The sequence below is a fragment of the Microcaecilia unicolor genome, chromosome 9 (assembly GCF_901765095.1).
Source record: "Microcaecilia unicolor chromosome 9, aMicUni1.1, whole genome shotgun sequence".
In the NCBI taxonomy this organism is placed as follows: Eukaryota; Metazoa; Chordata; class Amphibia; order Gymnophiona; family Siphonopidae; genus Microcaecilia; species Microcaecilia unicolor.
The window spans coordinates 102,763,737-102,787,062 of NC_044039.1; positions in this window are offsets into that span (position 1 = coordinate 102,763,737).

The following is a 23,326-nucleotide window of genomic DNA, read 5'->3' on the forward strand; positions in this document are numbered from 1 at the left end:
GCAGAGCAGGTGGTGGGAAGCAGGGCTAGTGGTTGGGAGGCGGGGCTAGTGCTGGGTGCCCTGAAAATGGCAGATACAAATCACGGTCAGATATACACATAAAGTAGCACATATGAGTTTATCTTGTTGGGCAGACTGGATGGACCATACAGGTCTTTCTCTGCCGTCATCTACTATGTTACTCATGTTACTATGTATGACATAATCGCTTAGGGAGTTCCATCTCTTAGTACATTGGTAGGAAAATCCAGCATTATGAATTGTTTTGTATTGAATTTTATTGCAATTTCGGAAGTGGAGAACAAGGAAGTCTCTGGAAGATTTCAATGGGTTGCGCATTGGCAGCTCAATAAAGTGTTGCATATAAGATTGAAATATGCCATATATTTTTTGATAGGCAAATACACATAATTTGAAAGTGATGTGTGCATATATTGGAAGCCAATATAATTTTAGTAATAGTGAATACGCCTAGGCATATTATTTTTCCACGCAGAATTTTCAAGCGCCAGATATAGCCTCCAGCCTTATAAGGTAAAATCAGTTTATGGGAAAATTTGATGGATATATGGATTGAAATCTTTAGATTTTAGGATGATACAAAGTGTTTCCCTTGTCTTGTATTCACTGGATTACTGTAGTGCAATACTGATGGGTTTGTTGAGTATAATTAGGGCAGAATGCAGCAGCAAGATTTGTTTTGGGCAGTTGAAAACAAGAGAGTATCATTCCTATGTTTAGAGAGATCCATTGGCTGCCAGACTCAAATTTAAGATGTTGTTGACTTTTAGAACTAGGATCTATAAATGGCATTGAAAAAAAATCAATGCAGAAACAGGCTTAGCACTATTCTATGACCCACATCTAAAATTAGATGTGGTTTATAGAATATGCGTAGTGCCCGGACTCATGACTAAGTTTAGGCATGACCAACAGACACTGCTTCGGGTAATTCAATGTGTCTATATTTTCTCCTGAATGGAATTCTTTGGGCAATTTCTCTAATTTAGGACTTACTTGAATATCACTGTGACACCTGAGGCAGGCGTTTGATTACACCGAAACACGGACCTAGGAGGACTGGCATTAGGCAGCATCAAAGACATCCGCGAGGCAGCATTTGGTTGTACGCCATGCCAGAGAAACAACTCAAATCCCCAGGAAAAGCCACAGAGCCTGACCTTGATGCCCCCCCCCCCCCCCCCCCCCCCCCGGGACTGTGGCAGGTGAAGCTGGGTGTGGCATGAGGTGGGCATAAATAACATTTTACATAATACAACTATAAGTAAAATACAGCTCACCATTAAGGAGTTTGCTAGAAAATGTATAATTTCTCCTGTAGGTAAAATAGGAAGTGCTGGGAGTGAGGTCAGGGTAGACTCAGAAAAATAAGTGTAGGAATTTAATTTCAAATACCTTCAAGTTATCTTATTTCAGACCCGACGAAGGCACTGCACTGGTGTCCTAATTAAAAATGTGTTTTTTAATTTGGATGCCAGTGCAGAAAGAGCTCTGTGAGCATTGCTGAGAGCAGCCTTCATGATGAAGAAAAGGAGCTGCTGGTTTGAACATTTGAAGCACATTGGATAAAACCCCTGAGGAGGCCAGAAAGCATGATGAAATGATGGCCTTCATCGGATCTGAAATAAGATAAATGCTTAGTGGGTTCTTTTACTAAAGTTCAACATGCACTAAATCCATTAGCGCACCTTAGTAAAAGGAGCCCTTAATCATCTCCCAACTCATTTTTTGGTGATTTTACAAATTATTAATAGATTTTCATAACTCGCAAAAAGTTACAAAAAGACTGTTTAAATGTTGAGAAGAATATTGAAAAGGTTGAATCACACAAGTAAAGCTTTTTCATGCAGCTGCAGTGGCTTCTTCTAAAGATAATTTGCTTATTTATCTTCAGATTGAGACAACCGAGAATACTGCTAGGACAGTCAATTTAAGATTCCTTAATTTTCTAGTGACTCACTATCTTTCCTGAGAGAAGTTTTAAAAATGTACTTCAGAGATATCTTACTGCTGACCCTGGAAGATAGTGAGATAGTGAATGTTAATTATATTTCTAGAGGTGCTAGGGCAGTTAATACTGAAGGGGAAATGGATACTATAAATTCTCCTAATAGCCTTGATCTTACAAAATGTTTTGGAAACCTCTTGGGATACTATTGTTAAAAGAGCAACTTTATTGCTTACTTTGTCATCTGTGGAAAAGAAGGGGTTAATTTTGAAAACTTATTTTCAGAAAAAAGCAGTAAGTTTTTGTGGTCAGCCTATACAGATGTTTCCTGATGTTTCTAGGCATACGCAGATGAATACTCAGTGAGGCCTTTCTACTGCTAAACCCTAGAGTTTTGACAGTAAATGCCTGGTTAAGTGGGATAACAATTCCTGTTTTTCTTTGGATCCTATGCATTTGGAACATTACCTTACCGATAAGAAATGAGGTTTAGTTTTGTTTTACTTTTGTTTTACTGTTTGAGTACAGGGACTGGAGTTGGATTGTAAGCCTGCATTTTCTCTGTTTGATACTCTTATTGACTGTTTTGTATTGGTGTTCTAATGAGTCTTCCTTAGTGTGGGCTGTTGGGAAATAATATGTTCTATTTCTTTTTATAGCTTGTTAATATATTTTGTGCCTTCTTCCTGTGTTGCTTATGATATGACCCTGAATTACCATAGGCTGGTGATCATGGACGATTTCAATCTACACATCGAAACCCCAGATACCACCACAGCTGCCTTTCTGGACAAGATGACAGCACCCCTTTGGAAAGGGGTGATCCCGTTAAATAATAGCAGAGCTGGCGCTAGGGGAGACTGTAGGGGACTGTCCTTGATACAGCTCATGGCTGAGCGAAACATGCATGTCGGGCAGCTGAACCCCTTGGTCTGACATTAAAATGAGAAAAAGATAAGTAAAATCAATAGAGAAGAGAAAGAAAGTATAAATATAGTAAATTTGATTAATCGGGTGTGCCGATGAAGAAGTGGGTGCTAGCTACATTGCCACACATACATCTTTGGCAATGAGCACCGCTGAGGTCACCATAGTTGAGCAATCCTGAAAGTATTAACTGCTCGTTTGAAATGTGAATGTTTTGAATGAAAAACAATTTGAAAACCTAAAAAAAGTGTTTGAATAAATTTCCTTGAGTAAACTCTTGCCTGATCCCATTGAGTTAAACTGCTTATTTAGCACTAGGATTTACACAGGTGATCAATTCTCCAACCCACGAAAAGGGTCACATACTAGACCTGGTATTCTACAAAGGGGTTGACATCCCAAATAACAGAAAATGGTCTGACCATTAAAGCATAATTAAATTTTCCCTAAGTGATCACCTGAAACAAATGGCACTTCCCAGAGGAGACAAAAAAAAAAACTGACCATTGGGAATTTCCTAGAGGTCTTGGACTATCCACATGTGAATGAAAAGCAACTACAGTGTTAGAACAAGTTGACATTTGGAATACATGCTTAGCCAAGACCTTAGAGAAAACGGCACTAATAAAAAAGGTCTTATACCCCACTCACAAACGCTCACCTTGGTTTTCTCCAGAACTTCTGATCCTTAAACGTGAAGGACGGAAACTAGAAAGGAGATGGCGTAAATCTTGCCTGGATGAAGACAGGCTAAACTGTAGGAAGCACACGACAAAGTACCGCCAAGCCTTAATAGCAACCAAAAAAATAATATTTCTCTCAATGCATTACACAGGCTGCCAATTCAGCCAAGCAGTTTTGTTCAGTATTGTAAACAGCCTACTTCAACCCCCACAACAGAACCAGCCTTCTCACTCTAAACTGAACTGCAGTGATTTTGCTGCATATTTTGCCAACAAAATTAAAAGTCTCCACCAGGATTTACTGGCAATCCCACACAGTCTCCAATCAATTAACCAGGAGTGCACAAACTTGCCCCCTCCAGACAGAGACAAATGGGACACTTTTAACCTAATGACAGAGGAGAGCCTTGACAAAATCTTGACCAACTACCTGCTCCCTCAACCCCTGCCCAGTGGCGTAGCTAAAGGTGGGCCACTTAGGGCTCAGGCCCACCCAACAGCAGCATACATTTAATGGTAGCTGGTGGGGATCCCAAGCTCTGCCAACTGAAGACTTCCCCCTGATGATAACAAAAACAGTACTCTCCATGCTACTGGCACCTGCACATGCTCAGTTTTCAGCGCATGCCTGCTGCAGACTGCCAAGGTGGAAAGAAGCGTTTTCTCACCAGCTGAGATATTTTTTGTGTGTGTGTGGGGGGGGGGGGGGGGGGGGGAGAACACTTGGTGCCCACCCAGTTCTTGCCTACACCCACCCAAAATCTGTTTTCTGGCTACGCCCCTGCCCCTGCCCATCAAGGATAGTGCAGCAGGCAAGTAACGGCCTTATAGAAGGCGCCACAAAAATTGTGAACACCTCTCTTTCTAATGGGCAACTACCAACAGCATTAAAAAGGGCAGTGGTACACCCTTTGCTAAAGAAAAACAACCTTGACCAGGACAAATTTGAAAGTTACCAGCCAGTATCCAACATCCCATTTCTAGGGAAACTTATAGAACAGTCTGTGTTCAACTTAATGATTGGCTAGAAGAGAGAAACTGGCTAGATCTATGTCAATCTGGTTTCAGACCCAGTTATGGAACAGAAACGGTCCTTGTATCCCTACTAGATGATCTTCACAGAAACTGAGACGGGATTCGCTTCGGTGTTAGTACTGCTAGATTTCTCAGCAGCTTTTGACACTGTGGATCATGATATCATGCTAGCACAATTGACAGAAACAGGTGTCAATGGAACAGTACTTGCTTGGTTCAGATCCTATCTATCTGACAGGCAACAATCTATAATGTTTGGCAGCAAATCATCGCCACCATAGGCACTGACCTGTGAGGTACCACAAGGATCAATACTGTCACCTATTCTTTCAATATAATATCTACCTCAAGCCACTAACTGAGCTGATTCAGTCAATGGACACTCAGTTCTATATCTACACAGATGATGTGCAGCTACTCATACCCATTGAACCTGACTTACCCAAAGCCCTGAATAAACTTATTACCTGTCTAACATGGCTAAACCCAACAAACTTTGCCTGAACCCAAGTAAAACCAAGCTTCTCTGGGTCCCTAACACAAGTGGATACATAACCTGACATCAAAATCTCTTTTGAGAAGTATGAACTCCCCCTCAAATCACAAGTCAGGAACCTGGGAATACAGTTAGATTCAACATTTACTCTGATTCCCCAAATCCAAACAACCTTCAAGAAATGGGTCTACTATTTGCGATAGCTACTATGCCTCGCTCCTTACATCAAGAAGGTAAATCTTATCCCAGCTGTGCATGTTATGATAACATCAAGACTGGATTACTGCCATGCACTAGACAACTGTCTGACTACAAAGGGCCTGTACCAGCTTCAATTGATTCAGAATGCTGCAGCAAGACTCATAGAATGTTGCAAGTGATGTGATCACATCACACCATTTTTGCAAAAACTTCATTGGCTACCAGTACAATACAGGGCTAAATTTAAAACTGTATGTCTAATCTCCAAGGCCCTGAAAGGAAATAACCCTGAATACCTGAAGAATAGGATGATCCTCTGCACATCACTAAGGACACTAAGGTCCTCTCAGGAACTATCACTAACCACACTCTCTCCAAAAGACATTACATGATGTGAGCCTTCTCTGGAGTACCCCCACACTCTGGAATGCACTGCCTGAAAGACTCCACTTAACACAAGACTATCTGTACTTCAGGAAGCAGGTGAAAGTTTGGCTCTTCAACCAGGCCTTTAGTCTCATTCACACACACACAAGGAGTGACATGGGCTGCACATACTGCAGCAGGACATCTTTATCCACTCCTACCCTAGCTGGAATAATATTTAACCATCTATCTGACCTCATGTGCACCATTGTTATTTTCTAATTCCTCTTACTCTCTTACCTGTCTATATGTTCTACATTTGCTTATACCCTTCACTGTCAATTAAAATATTCTATTACATATTGTTATCTGAATATTTTTATTGCTGTAATTGTCTATTGCTCGTTAGATTTATTCTTACTGTACACCGCCTTGAGTGAATTCCTTCAAAAAGGTGGTAAATAACATAATAAATAAATGTTAAAAAAAAAAAAAATTATATATATATATATATAGTTGCATTTGGCATCACACCATACTATGGAGTTTTTAAGACCAATGAAAGAAACTTGATCTATATTAGAAACACAACAAAAGTTATGTGAAATCATTTTTGTCTAGTGGTTTCTGAGGTCTTTTTTCTTTCTTAATAACATGGTGTGAAGATTAAAATGTAAATACATTTACTTGTAGTCCTTATTGGAGGTTGTAGTTTCACTAGAACTGAAAATGTCTAAGAATGTGCATGATGGCTCTTTATAACAACTAGACAGGACAGTGTTAATGAGAGGGGTCTCGCAAAGAAGGACAAATATAGCACATGATCCAGCAAATGTGAAACATATATATACGTTTCTCACATTTGCATATTGCCAATTGATTTGATTTAAAAAAAAAAACCACTGTCCTTTTCTGGTAGTATGACAATTTGTACCTCTCCTTACCACACACGTAAGGTTTTGCAGGACAAATCATGCATAGCCTTGTGTTTCTTATTAAACTGTTGCTGATAGAAAAGATTACAAATGAATTTTTCTGTTTTCCTGATTCTGTACTCTGTACCCCCTTAGAGCACTGTATCCTGCACCTATGGGAATTTGGTATTAATTTATAGTGCACCAGAAAAAAAAACTGTTGGGTTATATCGAAGTCTGAAAAGCTGTGTACTTTTCTGTGTAGGAGGTATTTTACTTTGTTCCATATTCAGAGCACTATCTTATTCATAAGACTGACTTTTTTCATGCAAATCAGTCGCGTGTAGGCAGTTATGAGTAATATGCAAATAGAAGAAGGAAGTCAACAGACCCATGTCAGAAAACAGCTTTCTCAGTGATGTAAATGTTCCACCCACAGGTAGCTATGGTGCCATCTTTATTATGATGGTCACTCTGTAGGCATGTGATGGACAATCTACACGCATTTGCCCTAGGGCATGAACCCTAAGCATACCTTAGAAACCATAATGTAGAAATAATAGATACCTTTAATGCCCGTTTGAAAAGTGTTTGGAATGGGATATTACCATTGCAAATTGTGTAGGCACTGAAATGTTGTTTGTTACAGTATGTGTCACTGGAGATGTGTTTGCTAGCCCTTTATTTTTAGTATTTTGGCAGTTTTTTGATGTTCATCAAAGCATTTACTAGTGCCAGGCATGATGTGAGTAGACAACTTTCCCCCCCACACACGGCTCTGCCAATGTACCTCAGTCCTGCCCTGCACCAATCCTGCTATTCCAGAGCCAAAATCCACACATACAGCACTGCCAGTGCACCTTGGTCTTGCCCTGCAGACCTCTTGTATTTAGGTAATACGCACCAAGCACAGCACTGCCAATGCACTTCAGTCCTGACTTGCAGCACTCCTGTTACTCAAGTAGTGAGCCCCAGCCACACACAACTGCGTCAGTGCACCTCAGTACTGACATTTATCACATATGCAACTTTGGCAATATGTTTCAGTCTTGGCCCTGCAGCAGCTCTTGCTACTCCAACACTGAGCCCCCAGATACAGCTCTGCAAGTATAGTTTAATACTGACCTACCTTAATATTACCAAGCAATATCTATACCCTGCGAAACTGCATGATATCTTATTCCTAGCGTTCTGCCTTCCTTTCTTCTATTACTGCAAAGCCCTGATGAACCTGCTGTACTAGATCTGCCCCTTAGGCCCAGCAAGTAGTGGGAGGCCCAGTAGAAGCAGAGCAGCCAGAAAAACTGCTAAACTTAGGGGCCCTTTTACAATGCCCCAGTAGAGCTGCCGCAGCATTGTCGCAAGCTAATCCGGCCCTACCACTGGCCTACAGCAGGAGACGGTGGTAATGCTGTCACCAGCATGCGCCGTTTCTGGAGCAACAAAATTTATTTATTTTTTACCACTGAGTTAGCGCTGGAGCCCTTACTGCCTCATAAATAGGTGGCGGTAAGGGCTCCCCCCAGAAATGGCCACACGGCAAGTATGCACTTACCGCACAGCCATTTCCTTTTTTGCCTTTTACCCATTGTAGTAAAAGAGGCCTTGGTGCATGGCAAATCCACGTGCCGATACTACCGCAGCTTGGTAAAAAGGGCCCTTAAAGAAGGAAATACAGTGCTAATAATATTATTTTCTTATAATTGATAAAAATCACACTACCCACTGGCCTGTTGTGTACCTAGTTAAATTATGAATTTATTTACTTCCTAGGGGGCTCTATTCAATGCACTAAAATTTACAGGAATTTCCCGCACGCTAATTGCTTAGTGCTTCCTACTTTTAGGGTATTTTCCTTTTTGTTTTTTTGCAGGTTGTATGCTAATTTTCCCCATTAGTGTGCAAGACGCCCCTCCTAAAAATATTTTAAAAAATGATTACCACACATTTTAACATATGCAAACAGTTAAAATACCGTAAAATGCAGTTGTGTGGTAGTCTGTCTCACATGTTAAGGTTTTATCATCCTTTAGTAAAAGGGTCACTTTATTTTTATTCACATATTAAATGCCAAAAATTTCTTGAAAGGTAAATAAAACACACATGAAAACAACTCATCTCTGTAGAAATAATACGAGAAACATACACATTAGTTTCCAGTTGGACTCAGAACAAGAAAGAAGGGAATCAGTACAAACAGAGGAAATCTCACTTACCCCCCCCCCCCCCCATTTTTTTTTACAAAACCATACTAGAAGCTGCTAAATGGCAATGCCAACATAGCCCATTCACTTTCAGTGGGCTGTGTCGGCATTACTGCATCAGTGGCCACTAGCAGAGCTTTGTAAAAGGAGGGTTTAATTACAGCAAACTAATTTGCACTGAGCATCTATAGCTCACCAGTGAAATTCACAACAGCTTCTGACAAAGAAAATGGCTAATTGCCCTCCACCCCCCCCCCACCCCCATTTTGAAAGAAATTTCTTGATAAAGAAAAGATCTCAAATGCTTTGATTCATAGAAAAGGAATCTATTGCCAGCTTATTTAACCTAAGGAAATATTGTGCACCTAGGTAGAATGAATGTTATCAGTTGAGATGGCCAAGGGGAGTGTTCCTTTTTACATCTAAGCGAGCGAGCAGTAACAGACTACCCTCACATGTTGTCTCCTCAATGCCAATCTTCTTGTACTCTGCTTCATCTACTTCTAGAGTTTAGTTACTTATAATAGTGGAAAACAGTTGTCAGAGCAAAGTAAAAAAATGCCAGATCAAGAACAGCTGTTTCCACAATAAAAAAGGGTGAATTCTTCATATGGTGCCAAAAATCCATGCTATTCTATAATCCTCACCTAAAGCTAGGTGGAGTTTATAGAATACATGTAGCGCCCATTCTGAGAACTAAATTTTAGGCGCAATCATTTACACCAACTAAAACCAGGTGATATGGATTAGGCATATTCTATAACAGTGTTTATAATTTTTAGGAATGCCCATGACCTGCCCATGCCTCTCCCATGGCCACCTCCCCATTTGAGATCTGCGTCTTAGAATTTACATGTACCACTTTACAAAATATGGTTAGAAAGTTGCTGATAATTACTTGTTAGTGACCAATTGTTGGTGCCGATTGGCTTGTTAACCAATTAAGTTGTGTACACAATTTGGCAGCACTTCCAAATTTGTGCACACAACTTTAGGTGCCATATATTGAATCTGGGGGGAAATGTACTGTAGTAGCTCCAAATTCTTAGGATAATTGTATAAGCTAGGTGCTCACATTTACAAAGTATTACACTTGCAAATGTTTATAATGCTAGCATTTATGGGTGTATGTACACACCTACGTATGTAAATGCTAGTATGGTGCCTAAAAAAAGGTTTGGACAAGTTCCTGGAGGAAAAGTCCATAGTCTGTTATTGAGATGGATATGGGGGAAGCCACTGCTTGCCCTGGGATTGGTAGCATGGAATCTTACTACTATTTGGGTTTCTGGAATCTTATTGTTTGAGATTCCAGAATGTTGCTACTATTTGGGTTTCTGCCAGATGCTTTTGATTTGGATTGGCCACTGTTGGAAACAGGATACTGGGCTAGATGGACCATTGGTCTGACCCAGTACGGCTATTCTTATATTCTTATGTTACATTGTGCATGTTTGCAAGGGGGTATACAGGGCTCCCACTTACATAACTTACAGAATACTGGAATTTACATGCATCCATGCCACACTTAGGTATGTGCAATTACACCAGCTCTGTTGATGGTGTAAGTGCAAATGCCTGAAAGTTAGGCTTGTTGACAGCTGGTTACACTAGAATTCTATAATGGAATGTAGACGCTTAGGGCTCCTACTGTGCACCCTCCAGACATCTAATTGGAGATACCAACTATAAAATTGTCCCTTAAGGAAGTAATTTTATAACAGGGAGTCTAGGATAAGAGGTAAGACAGCAATTACTGTTTTATTAAAAAAAAGTAGGTACCTGCTTTTCTTTATAACATACTAGTGTAATTGTCATGTGCAGCAGTATGGCAGGTGTAAATGCCCGCACCAATATTTGTCCTCTCTGCACATGAATTTTTTTTAAATAAAATTATCAGAATGTGTTAACAATGAACCCTAAAGAAAAATGTATACTTAAAGTGGCAAATAAAGCACAACCACATTACTACATTCCAGTCCACGTCAAGGGAAATCTTTGCTAAGCCACTGAAGCGCAATAAAATAAAATCATTTAAAAAATGAGCAGGCCCTGAAGATCATAGCTATAAGAATATAAGAACATAAGCATTGCCATATTGGGGCAGACCGAAGTGTCCATCAAGCCCAGTATCCATGTTCCAACAGTGGCCAATTCTGGTCTCAAGTACCTGATAAGATCCCAGAATAATAAAACAGATTTTATGCTGCTTATTCTAGAAAAAATACCAAAAAATAAAACAAAAAATGGCTGTGCTTTGTCAAATAGTACCTTTGTAGAAATACACAACCAAGAGCAGACAAAGCACATTTACTACAACAGGAATATGTTGATTATTGAAGGTGTCTCATAACGTCACAGAGACATAATAATGTCAAATTGCTTTTAAGCTCGCAAGCTTGTGACTTTGTATAATCATAGACCACTTCCTACCGACCAATAGTGCACATTAACTGCGTCTTGTGAAAACCTCTATATCTAAGTGTCCATCTGTTTACTCAACTACATATTTTTTTCAAAAAAGATTTTTAGTGCGCACTACTGCCAAAAAGTCAAATACTGTTGCAATCAATATACTGATAATGCAAAAATCAACTTAACTTGATAGCTCTGGGCATTGCTCGCCGTCTTCTTGGGCTAGAGCTTATCACATAGGGGCTGGAGCCTGTCGCATTTCCAGGATCCAATATGTCCCGCGTGGATCCTGGAAATGCGACAGGCTCCAGCCCCTATGTGATAAGCTCTAGCCCAAGAAGACGGCGAGCAATGCCCAGAGCTATCAAGTTAAGTTGATTTTTGCATTATCAGTATATTGATTGCAACAGTATTGTGGATCTACGTTGACTCTAGATTATCATGTTGTTGTAGAATTCACAGATACTTAGCCCAAACCTTTGGGTGGGCAGTGAAGTGAGATGGATACTCGGCCCCCATTTTCAGGTGGGCAATGAAGTGAGACGGATATTCGGCCCACATTTTCGAGTGGGCAGTGCAGTCAGTCGGATATTTGGCCCACACCTTTGGGTGGGCAGTGAAGTAAGAATGATACTTGGCCCACACCTTCGGGTAGGAAGTGCAGTGAGTCGGATACTCGGCCCACACCTTTGGGTGGGCGGCAAAGTGAGATGGATACTTGGTCCACATCTTCGAGTGGGCGGTGCAGCAAGTCGGGCACTCAGCCCACACCTTCAGTTGGGCGGTGCATGGCACTTGCATTATAATGATGTAATGGAAATTACAGCTGTTACTTTTGAAAGTTTTGAGATTAGCGACTAATGTTGTGATCTGCATACTCACAAGATCATCTGCTAGAAAGCAATATCAAACTTGTCACTGACTTTTTTTTTTATTTAGAATAAATAGCCAGGTGTAATATTCATTACAGCAGGTAATTCTTGTGACTTAAGTCATCATCTACTGACAGGCAGGCCAGGCATTGTTAAGTCCTGTTACTCTAAGATCCTAGATGCTTGGTAGCCTGTTTTCTGTCCAAAAGAGATTCACTCACAAGCATTGGATCTATGGGAGCCAACCTCCAGATTATGAAGAATATTTTCCTCCTCTTATATTTAACAGACAGGCTCGTAACCACATACAGATTAAAAAATAACAAGACGTCATCATATTCTTAACCTCCCATTAAACCTCCCCCCTTAATCGGCTTTCTCCTTCCCTTACTCTTCTTCAGCACCAAGTGGAATTTCAATTATCTGATGCTGGGAAGGAGAGTAGAGAAATGGGGAGCCTTCCGTTACATTTGAGACCAAGATCAGAATCAAAAGCCCCATGGATTATCAGAATTGGACAACTATGGCTAAGGTCTTAGAAGTCCTGAAACCTTCCAAGGATGATTGGTTGTTTTGCTGTATTGTTGCTAATGCCACTCTAGCTGCATCCACCTGTGTCGCTGCCTGCTCTGCCACTTTCTGGCCTGCTATCTAGTTTTCAATGGGGACCTTGAGCTCCACATGCAAAAACTTAACCAGAACAAATACTTATTAAAAAATAAAAAAAGAAAATTATCTTTTCCCATTCCATTCTCTTCTTCTGCTGCCTGTGGTCGCCACGTGCATTGCCATGCCACCTTCGCTCTCTTAAGGGCTGTTTTACTAAACCACAGCAAAATCTATGCTTAGTGTGTGCCAATGTGGGACTTTCCCACATGCTAAGCCCATTTATTTCTACTTGGTTTTTGCAAATTCCTCGCTAATTTTTCCGTTAACGCCTAAGATTTGCAAAAGCATAACGCAGGACTTCTTAACACTTCTTTTATAGGAGGTGCTAAGGACTCTTGCATTAAGTCTACGCTATCCAGTTAGCATGTGCTAATTAGAATGCACTAGCTGGATAAAACTTTCATGCCAATTCCTCACCCATGACATTCCACCTCCCAAAGAATTTTAAAATATTAAGTAGCATATGATTAGTGCATGCAGACAGGCAAATTATTGCAAAAAACTTTATTGTGTTAGGCAGAAACATTAGTGCTTAATACAGTTAGTAAAAGGACCCCTAAGTTTGCTCTACTGCTATATTACTGCTAGTGCATCCACTGACCCTAGGACGGGGTCTCCATCCGACAGTGGAAATAGCAGCAAGAAGAAAGATATTAAAAAAAGAACATTAGAATAGCCATACTGGGTTAGACCACTGGTCCATCCAGCCCAGTATCCTGTTTCCAACAGTGACCAATCCAAGTCACCAATAGCTGGCAGAAACCCTAATAGTAAAAACACAAAGAGAGGGAAACCAAGGCACAAAACGTAAAACAAGATCAACCCCCCCCCCCCCCCCACCAAGGGCCTCCAGAACTGAGGATAGCAAACGGTGTTTTGGCGCATTTTATGAGTTGCATGACGTACTGACGTCTATACAAACCAAATCTCCGATGTATCCAGAATCAATTACTGAACCAAGTATCTGGACCATATTCATTATTCTTTGGATAGATTCCGTTCTTTCAGAAAAGGTAATATATCGACCCCTGATTCAGGCATAGATGCTGAAACATGGCCCATGTCAGATCTGAAAATGAAGATCTGTTGGCTATCCTCAGTTCTGGAGGCCCTTTGTGCTTTTTTTGTTGCAGAAACCCAAATAGTAGCAACATTCTGTGCTACTGATCCAGGGTAAGTAATGGCTTCCTCTATGTCTATCTCTTTTTCAAGTAAAGCTTCTAGCCTCTTCCCCAAGTGAGATAGTTTAGTTTAGTTTATTGTTGGCTTAGTATAACGCCTTTCACAAAATCAAAGTGGTTAACAAACTAAAATCAGTGGGTAAAAGAAAACGAAAAGAACTCCAACTGTTAAAGAAGAGAGAGAATAGATTTAGTCAGGAGAAGAAACAGGGAAGCCAGTAGAGGACACTGGCCGATCAACCTGTCAAGCTGGACCACTAAGTAAGCTAGAAGCCCCAATGGCAGGGCCGGCATTAGGGGATGGCAAACAGGGCAATTGTCCTGGGCCCCCATACCACAGGGGGACCCAAACCTGCATCAAGCTAAAAGAGGCATAGGCTGAAGGCCAGCTTTTCGGCCCCCTCCCCGGTTTCTGCCCTGGGCCCCTGAATGTTTAACACCAGCCCTGCCCAATGGACATCAAAACATATCACCATGAAGGAGACGGAGTTGTGCTTGGCAGCACTGTCACCAGGAAAGCAACAGGCAACTTCATGGGCAGCTTCAAATGTAATGATATGATGCAAATGGCCAACAAAAGTGGGTCAGTGACTAATACAAGAGATCTGCTATATGTTTATGGATTCCCCGCTGTCTTACCAGAAAGATCACAAGGATGCTGAGCAGGAAGAAGGAGGCAATTATGCCCCTATACAAGTCATTGGTGAGATCCTACTTCGAATACTGTGTTCAGGTTTGGAAACCATATATTGCCAAGGAATAAAAAGATCCAAAGCTGTTCAGAGGAAAGTGACCAAACTGTGACATAAAATGTATGAGAAGAGACTTGAAGACTTGAATATGTATATACTGGAGGAGAGGAGGAATACGGGAGATACAACACAGACATTAAATACTTGAGCAATATTAATTAACAAACATTTTCCAAAAATAGAAAGCTATGGAACCACAGGACATGAAATATAGCGACAAGGAGGAAAACGTAAAAGCAATATCAGGACATATATTTTCACGGAAATGGTTGTAGATGCCTGAATAAACAAAAACAGTGACAATTCCAAAAGACATGAGACAAATACAGAGGATCCCCATAGTGTAGAAGAATGGAATAAAAGAACAGAGAATTTCCACTCTGATCATTTAAGGAGAACTTCATACTCTAATTTAAAAAAAAGGCACAGAGGGTGGGATAAATTGCACAAATCTACAGTTAAAACCCTAAAAACAAAATAAGAAAGAGGGACCTGGAAAGAGTAGCAGGTATAACCCTAGCCACCCTCCTGCCATCATTTACTGTGTTCCTTTGTCACTCTTTTTCTTCACCAAAATGACTGGGCTCCCAGCATATAGCTCCCTTATTGGCTGCTGTTAACTTCTGTACTCTTCTTCAGAACAGCTCCTTCCCTGAGGATCACAGGGGAATGATTAAGCTTCTGTTAATTCTATAAGTGCAAGTTACTTAACAGACACTTTAGCAATGATTTACATTCAGCATTTTCTAAATGGTGCGTAATGAATGTTACATAATAAATACTCTGGGGTGGATTTTCTAAAACCCACTGAGTGGGTAAGATAACTGGGTAATTTTGCACAGGTATCGTTAGCCATATAGTAAGAGGAGAAAAAGAATAATCAGAAATGATTATATTCTCCATTCTGAAGGTCTAAAGCGAGAGAGCAGAACGTGCAATAAGTAGTACAAGGGCATTGCTTTTGACTTGTAACCACTCGCCTCCACCTACCCTCCTCTCCTCCTTCCTGTACACATTAATTGATTTGATTTGCTTACTTTATTTCTTGTCTATTAGATTGTAAGCTCTTTGAGCAGGGACTGTCTTTCTTCTATGTTTGTGCAGTGCTGCGTACGCCTTGTAGCGCTATAGAAATGCTAAATAGTAGTAGTAGTAGTAGTAGCTAGTTTTGAGGCTGATTATGCAGCTAGATTTAGGAATGATTTGACTGCTAACCAGTTAAATTAAAAGTCCACCCTATTAATGTCTATTCCTCCACTTTTTTTACATCTTTCAGTTCTTTTCCACTCAAATTTAAATGCTCAAAGGGGAGCATTTACATTTAAGTACTTTATTTTTTAATATTTTACAATGAAAACTCAAGCCTCTACTGCCCAAGGCCCTTTAAGTGTACCTTCATCTTTTGTACAAGAGCTTTAAGACATGGCCATGTATTTGTTTGCTGGCTTATTACAAGGAAAATTTGAAATAAAAATAAAGAGAAAAAAAAACCCAATCCACTTGATACATTAATCTTGGTCCCCAAAAACTTTAAATTAATCCCCAAATATGAACTCCATGAGGCTCCTTCCAGTTTTCATTTCTATATGCTTGCCATAATGAATATTATTAGATCTTTAAGTTTTACCTTTGCTCTGTATGCTAATGATGTGTAGTTCTAATGCCCCGTGGACAGTGACCCTTGCACACTGGTAACTGTTTTGAAAGATGATTTAATTTCGTGGCGTGAAACTGGGAAGGAGATTAATTTCTTTATACATATGTTCTTCTCCCTCTCCCATATGTTTCTCTCCCTCTCCCATATTCACCCAGACATTCTTAGACACAAACACACCCTCTCTCTCTTAGGGGGTCTTTTACTAAGGCGCACTCACGTTTTTGGTGCGCGCTAAAATTGCAGGCGCACTAACACCAATGCATTCCTATGGGCGGCTATAACGTTTAGCACGCCTACAATTTTAGCACTCGCTAAAAATGTGAACGCGCCTTAGTAAAAGACACCCATGGAGGGGCATTTTCGAACGGCACCGGCCATCTCCATAGCCGGCCATCTCCGGGACTGGCTCCGCAAGTGGGTGGGGCCAACCGTATTTTCAAAACGAGATGGGCGGCCATCTTTCGTTTCAAAAATACGCTTGGGGGGCGCCCAAATCTCAACATTTGGTTCAAATGCTGAGATCGCCGGCTGTAGAGATGGGCGTCCTCGGTTTTCAGCCATAATGGAAACTGATGGCGCCCATCTCAAAAACGAACAACTTCAAGGCATTTGGTCGTGGGAGGGGCCAGGATTCGTAGTGCACTGGTCCCCCTCACATGCCAGGACACCAACCGGGCACCCTAGGGGACACCTCTAAAAATTAAAACAAAAAATAAAAATTGCTCCCAGGTGCATAGCTCCCTTCCCTTGGGTGCTGACCCCCCCAACCCCCCAAAACCCACTCCCCACAACTATATACCACTACCATAGCCCTAAGGGGTGAAGCGGGCACCCACATGTGGGTACAGTGGGTTTCTGGTGGGTTTTGAAGGGCTCCCGTTTTCCACCACAAGTGTAACAGGTAGGGGGGATGGGCCTTGGTCCGCCTGCCTGAAGTGCACTGCACCCACTAAAACTGTTCCAGGGACCTGCATACTGCTGTCATGGAGCTGGGTATGACATTTGAGGCTGGCATAGAGGCTGGCAAAAAAATTCTAAAAGTAGTTTTTTTTAGGGTGGGAGGGGTTAGTGACCACTGGGGGAGTCAGGGGAAGTCATCCCCGATTCCCTCCGGTGGTAATCTGGGCAGTTCGGGCACTTTTTTGTGACTTGGACCTGAAAAAAAAGGGACCAAAAAAAGCGGACCAAATTCTCGCCAGGGACGCCCATTTTTTTCCATTATCAGCTGAAGCTGGCCATCTCTTAACCACGCCCCAGCACACCCCTGTCCCGCCTTCGGTACCGTTCCGACATGCCCCTGGGAACTTTGGCCGTCCCAGCGATGGAAAGCAGTTGGGGACGCCCAAAATCAGCTTTCGATTATGCCAATTCTGGCACCCCCAAGAGAAGAGTGCCCATCTCCCGAAAGATGGGTGCCCTTCTCTTTCGAAAATGAGCTGGTTACTCTCTCAGACACACATGTATACTTTTTCTGTCTTTCATATGAATGCAATTGCTCTTGCTTTCTCTGACATAAACATACACACACTCTCGCACACACACACTCAATGCTTACTCAGTGTTTTCCTCTACCCAGTCAAGCGGGCTAACAAATGTCACTGCAGCAGCATCATGTAAAGTATTTGCTTCCCGACCCGCCCCAGGCACATATACCCTGGGATTCTATATATCGCGCTGACATTTCCCTGCGGAAATAGAAGCATATTCCATAACAATGTGCATAACTTAATTAGTTAACAAGCTAATCAGCGCTGATAATTGGAACTTAAGCAATTATCAGCACTAATTGGCATTAATTAGAATTTACATGCACTACTTGCTAAGCGTATTCTGTAATGTGGTGCATGTAAATTCTAACCCCCCTGTTTTACAAAGCCACACTAGCAGCTGTCGGTGCGGTAATGCAGCAACACAACCCATTCACTTTGAATGGTCTGTGTTGGCATTGCTGCGGCTGCCACTAGCGCAACTTTGCAAACAGGGGTGTTAGTCACATATTTGAAAAGTGGGCATGGTTAAAGATGCGGAATGGGCGGTTTGCGGGCATTTCTAAAATCTATGCGTGTTGTGGTAGAATACACCTGCTCTGCGCCTAATTTAGGCATCGAGATTTACACCGGGTTTTAGTTGGCATAATTGACCATGACTAAGTTTAGTTAGGTGGAATGGCAATCGGTATCTCTATATATAAAAGGCACCACCAACGTTCTAAATGAAGCCTCCAGTCGGAAGTGTGAAGGGGAGAGATATCCAGTTTCCCCATGAGTGTCTGCCCCGCCCTCGCTCTCTCTGTAACACAAACAGTGAAGGAAAACACAGCAAAGCACGAAATCAAATTGCTCTCTCTCTGTAACAGTAAAGGACTCAGAGGGGGGAGGGGAGAGAGGGCAGAAGCCCTCACTTCACTATCTCTGTAACACAAACACAGCACAGCAGGAAACTTATTACTGAAGAACTCGACTCCGAGGGCGGGGGGGACAGAGAGGACAGACAGCACAGGGGAAGGGAGAGAGGGCAGAGGGCAGGGACACACACACTCCCACATGCACACAGAAGAAAACCTTGCTAGCCCCCATTTCATTTGCATCAGAAACGGGGCTTTTTACTAGTATTCTATAAACCGTGCAGAAATTTAGGCTTATTTTATAAAGTACACCTAAATTAAAGTGTACTTTATAGAATACACACTTAAGCGAATTTCATTTCAGCTCCAAATTGGTAGGCATGATATATAAAATGTAGTTCATTATATGTGTTCTTTCAGAAGGAGTACCCCCTTTTTACACATACCCCCAAATTCTATAAAAAGTGCTAAAAATGTGCATGCAAATTTAGGCAAGCGCCCAGTTTGCATGTGCAGTTTAATTGAATATAAGCTAATTAGTGCTAATTAGAATGTTAAGCAATTATTGGAACTAATTACATTTAATTGAAAATATATATGCATAAATTTAGGCGCTAGATCCGCACCTAATTTTTGCACATGAGTCCAAAAAGGAGGTGCAGAAATGGGAAGGGCATTCCTAGCTTTTACGTGCATAATTATAGGATAAGTATGATCTGTGCCTAATTTAGGCATAATTTGCACCATTTTTCAGTTGGTGCAAACAATCAAACCTAAAGTTATGTGTCATTCTCTGACTAAGTGCTATTCTATAAACCAGGCCTAACTTTAAGCACGGTTTATAGAATAGAGATTTTTTCAGGACTGATTTTTTAGGCGCCATGCCCTGGATTCTATATATCGTGCCTAGCATTCCATTCCAAAATCCAAGCATATTCTCTAACAACATGCGTAACTTAATTGGCTTAACAAACCAATCAACATTTTAACAGCACTTAACAAGCAATAATGAGCACTAATTGGCAGTAATTGTAATTTAAGTGCATAAATCACTAACTGTATTCTGTAATGCAGAGCACCTAAATTCTATGGGCAGAGCAAAAAAGGGGCATGATTATGGGCAGGGACATGGGCATTTTGTGGGCATTCCAAAATTTACACACACTGTTTTAGAATATGCCTCTCTGTGCCTAAATCTGCGCACTGGTATTTACACCACATGTCCCTTGGTGTAAAGTTCTAAACACTGGGATATCATTCCTATATTTAGGTGCCACTTACAGAATATGCTTAGGTGAAAATTTATTCCACAGATTTTTCAGGTGCCATATATAGAATCTGGCACATAGTGTACCCTTTTACACTCAATGACTTTGCTCCAGTGAAGAAAAAATGTTTATTTTATTCATTTACATTTGGCTATTCCCAGAAATGACACAAAGCAAAATTTTCAGACTGACCATCCCTAATAAGCAGATCTACTTTAATAACAGTTTATAGACTTTTTCTCCAGGAACTTGTCCAGACCTAAACCAGCTATATTAACTGGTTTTTCCACTTGTTCCGGCAAAGAGTTCCAAAACTTACCTATACATTGAGTGTAAAAATATGTTCTCCTATTTGTTTTAAACATGCCACTATGAAGCTTCATGGAGTGTCCCTGAGGCCCAGATGAGCCAGCAACATGCTTTTTTTACTGGTTCTAGCCGGTTTAGCGAGCACAGAGTTCAACGAGACATGCACAAAGGGAGTTTGCGGGCTCTTTCCCTATTACAGAGAAGCTGATGAGAATTTTAAAGAGCTAATTACTATCCAAATGTGCATTCATAGTGATGTACAGCCATTTTCTGAGTGACGCAGAAAAAGGACCATCCACCTTTATGATGAAATTTTTACAGGTGTTCAGGAGCTGTCGTTGCATGACAGCTGCTTCTTGGTGGTGCAGTAAACTCATTGCAGATCTGTGATGATCTTGGGCAGCCAGTTTTTGCTGAGGAAGGGCACCGGTGCCAGACACAGGAGACACTCATGGTCAGACTGTAGCTCCATGCTGCTGCCAGGCAGGGGGAGAGCACATCTCTCTAGAAATCAGGCTCACTGCCATCATTGCTTTGTAAAGCTTCCTGTGAAAAGCGCTTGTGCTGCTGATAAGTTTGAGAAAAAAAAATCTACACTTGGCTTTCATACAAACAGCTTGTACACATGTATGAAAGCTGATGTAGTAACACACGCTGCTCTGAGCATGTGCAGAACAGCCATGCTTAGTGTTTGGCTGTTCTGCGCATGCTCAGTTGACCAGTTGGCTTCCCTTCTACTGAACTGCTCACTGTTTTTGCGAGCAGCTCATTTGCATCTGGTTTGCATCGCTCGCTATTTCCACCTCAACAATTTTTACCGAGAAGGAAATAGCAATCGGTGCCTTACTGGGACTTTGGTGCGTTTGCCTCCTAGCCTTTGTACTTTTTGAAAGAGTAAACAATTGATTTACATTTACCCATTCTGCTCCACTCAGGATTTTATAAATCTCTATCATATCTCCCCTCAGCCATCTCTTCTCCAACCTGAGGAACCCTAACCTCTTCAGCCTTTCCTCATATGAGAGTCATTCCATTTCCTTAATCAATTCGGTCACCCGCCACCCTTTTCTGTACTTTTTTTTTTTTTTAGATGCAGCAACCAGAATTGCACACAATACTCAAGGTGCAATCTCACCATGGAGAGACAAACAGAAAGAAGAGGCATAGATCCAGGATGAACTACAGACCAAACAGCAGCAGATTCAATAGAGATATATAGAGCAATTTTATTTATTTATTTATGAAATAAAACACCTGGCATGTTTATGGTTTGAAAATAATTTTGAGGGTGTAAACCAATATAAACACATATAAATCTATTTAAAATACAAACAATTACATAAAACCAAATAAAAGCATATAAATGGTTCATATAAATAAATACCACATTTCTAAAACAATATTAGTCAATGCTTTCAATAGCCATTGTGGTTATTGATTAAAAACTCACTGAAGACAGAGTGGTTCTAAAAAAAGAACTCTTTCTTGTAATGTACAATTGTGCTGAAGAACTAGGGGCCCTTTTACCAAGCTGCGGGAAAAAGGGCCCTGTGTGGTGGTTAATGTTGAGCCCTCCAAAACCCACTGTACCCACATGTAGGTGCCCCCCTTCACCCCTTAGGGCTATGGTAATGGTGTAGAGTTGTGGCGAGTGGGTTTTGGGGGGGATTTGGGGGGCTCAACACCCATGGTAAGGGTGCTATGCACCTGGAAGCTATTTTTGCAGGGTTTTTAAAATTGTTTTAAGTGTCCCCTAGGGTGCCCGGTTGGTGTCCTGGCATGTGAGGAGGGCCAGTGCACTACAAATGCTGGCTCCTCCCATGCCCAAATGCCTTGCATTTCGCCGGGTTTGAGATGGCCGGGCCCAGTTTCCATTATGTCTGAAAAACGAAGCCGGCCATCTCATATAAACTCGACAATCCTGCTCTAAACCCGGCGAGTGATTTGGCTGGCTCCAAGCGTATTTTTCGAAAATATGCTTGGCTCTGCCATGTCGCAGAACCGACACAGAAGATGGCCGGTCATCGATTTGGCTGGCGCTGTTCGATTATGCCCCTCTATGTGGCTTAGTAAAAAGGGCCCTATATAAATATAATTGCATCAAAAATACAGTTACATAAAAATCAAATGAGTACATATAAATGATACATAACATAACGTATTAGTTCTTATATACCATACTACACCAAAAAGGCTCAGAACAGTTTACAACAGCATAAGATTTATATAACACAACAAAAAAAGAAAAAAAATATACAATATACATATGCTTATAGTCATCACAGTTATCCATTAAAACTGACTCACCAAACAATAGAGTAGTTCTGAAAATATGTTTGCTAACATTGCTCACCAGCTTTAAAGTCCTAATGAACTACCAAAGGTCTAGACTATATATTTATTTAAATTTTGGTCACACCTTTTTCAGTAGTAGCTCAAGATGAGTTATGTTCAGGTACACTGGACATTTTTCTGTCCCAGGAGGGCTCACAATCTAAGTTTGTGCCTGAGGCAATGGGGGGTTAGGTGACTTGCTGAAGATCACAAGGAGCAGAAGTGGGATTTAAACCAGCCACCTCTGGTTTGCAAGACTGGTGCTCTAACCACTAGGCCACTCCTCCACTCCAATCTATAGTGAAACTACGCATGCAGGAATTTGTGGAAAGACGTTATCTTGTAGCAACTGATGCTATGTATTGAGCAACTGTGGTGTGGCAATATATGAGTTTGTAGTGGCCCAATGGCAGTAGAGCTACTGCTGTTTTGCCACGTGTCAAATCGGGACTATCGCTAGGCTACCGCAGGAGCCTGGCAGTAGTTCCTACCCCCGGAAATGGCCACACACCAATCCTTATGATTAGTGCATGGCCATTTCCTGATCTAAGATGACTCCTAATATTTTCAAGCGATCTTCTATTGGTAGTTTCATACCATCCAAATCTAGTGGTGCTATCATGGTTTTACAGTGAGTTGCAGTCAGTACTAAGCATTGGGTTTTCTCTTTGTTGAGTTAGAATTTGAAAGCTGTTGGCCAAGATTTCATGGTTTTTATGCCATGTTGGAT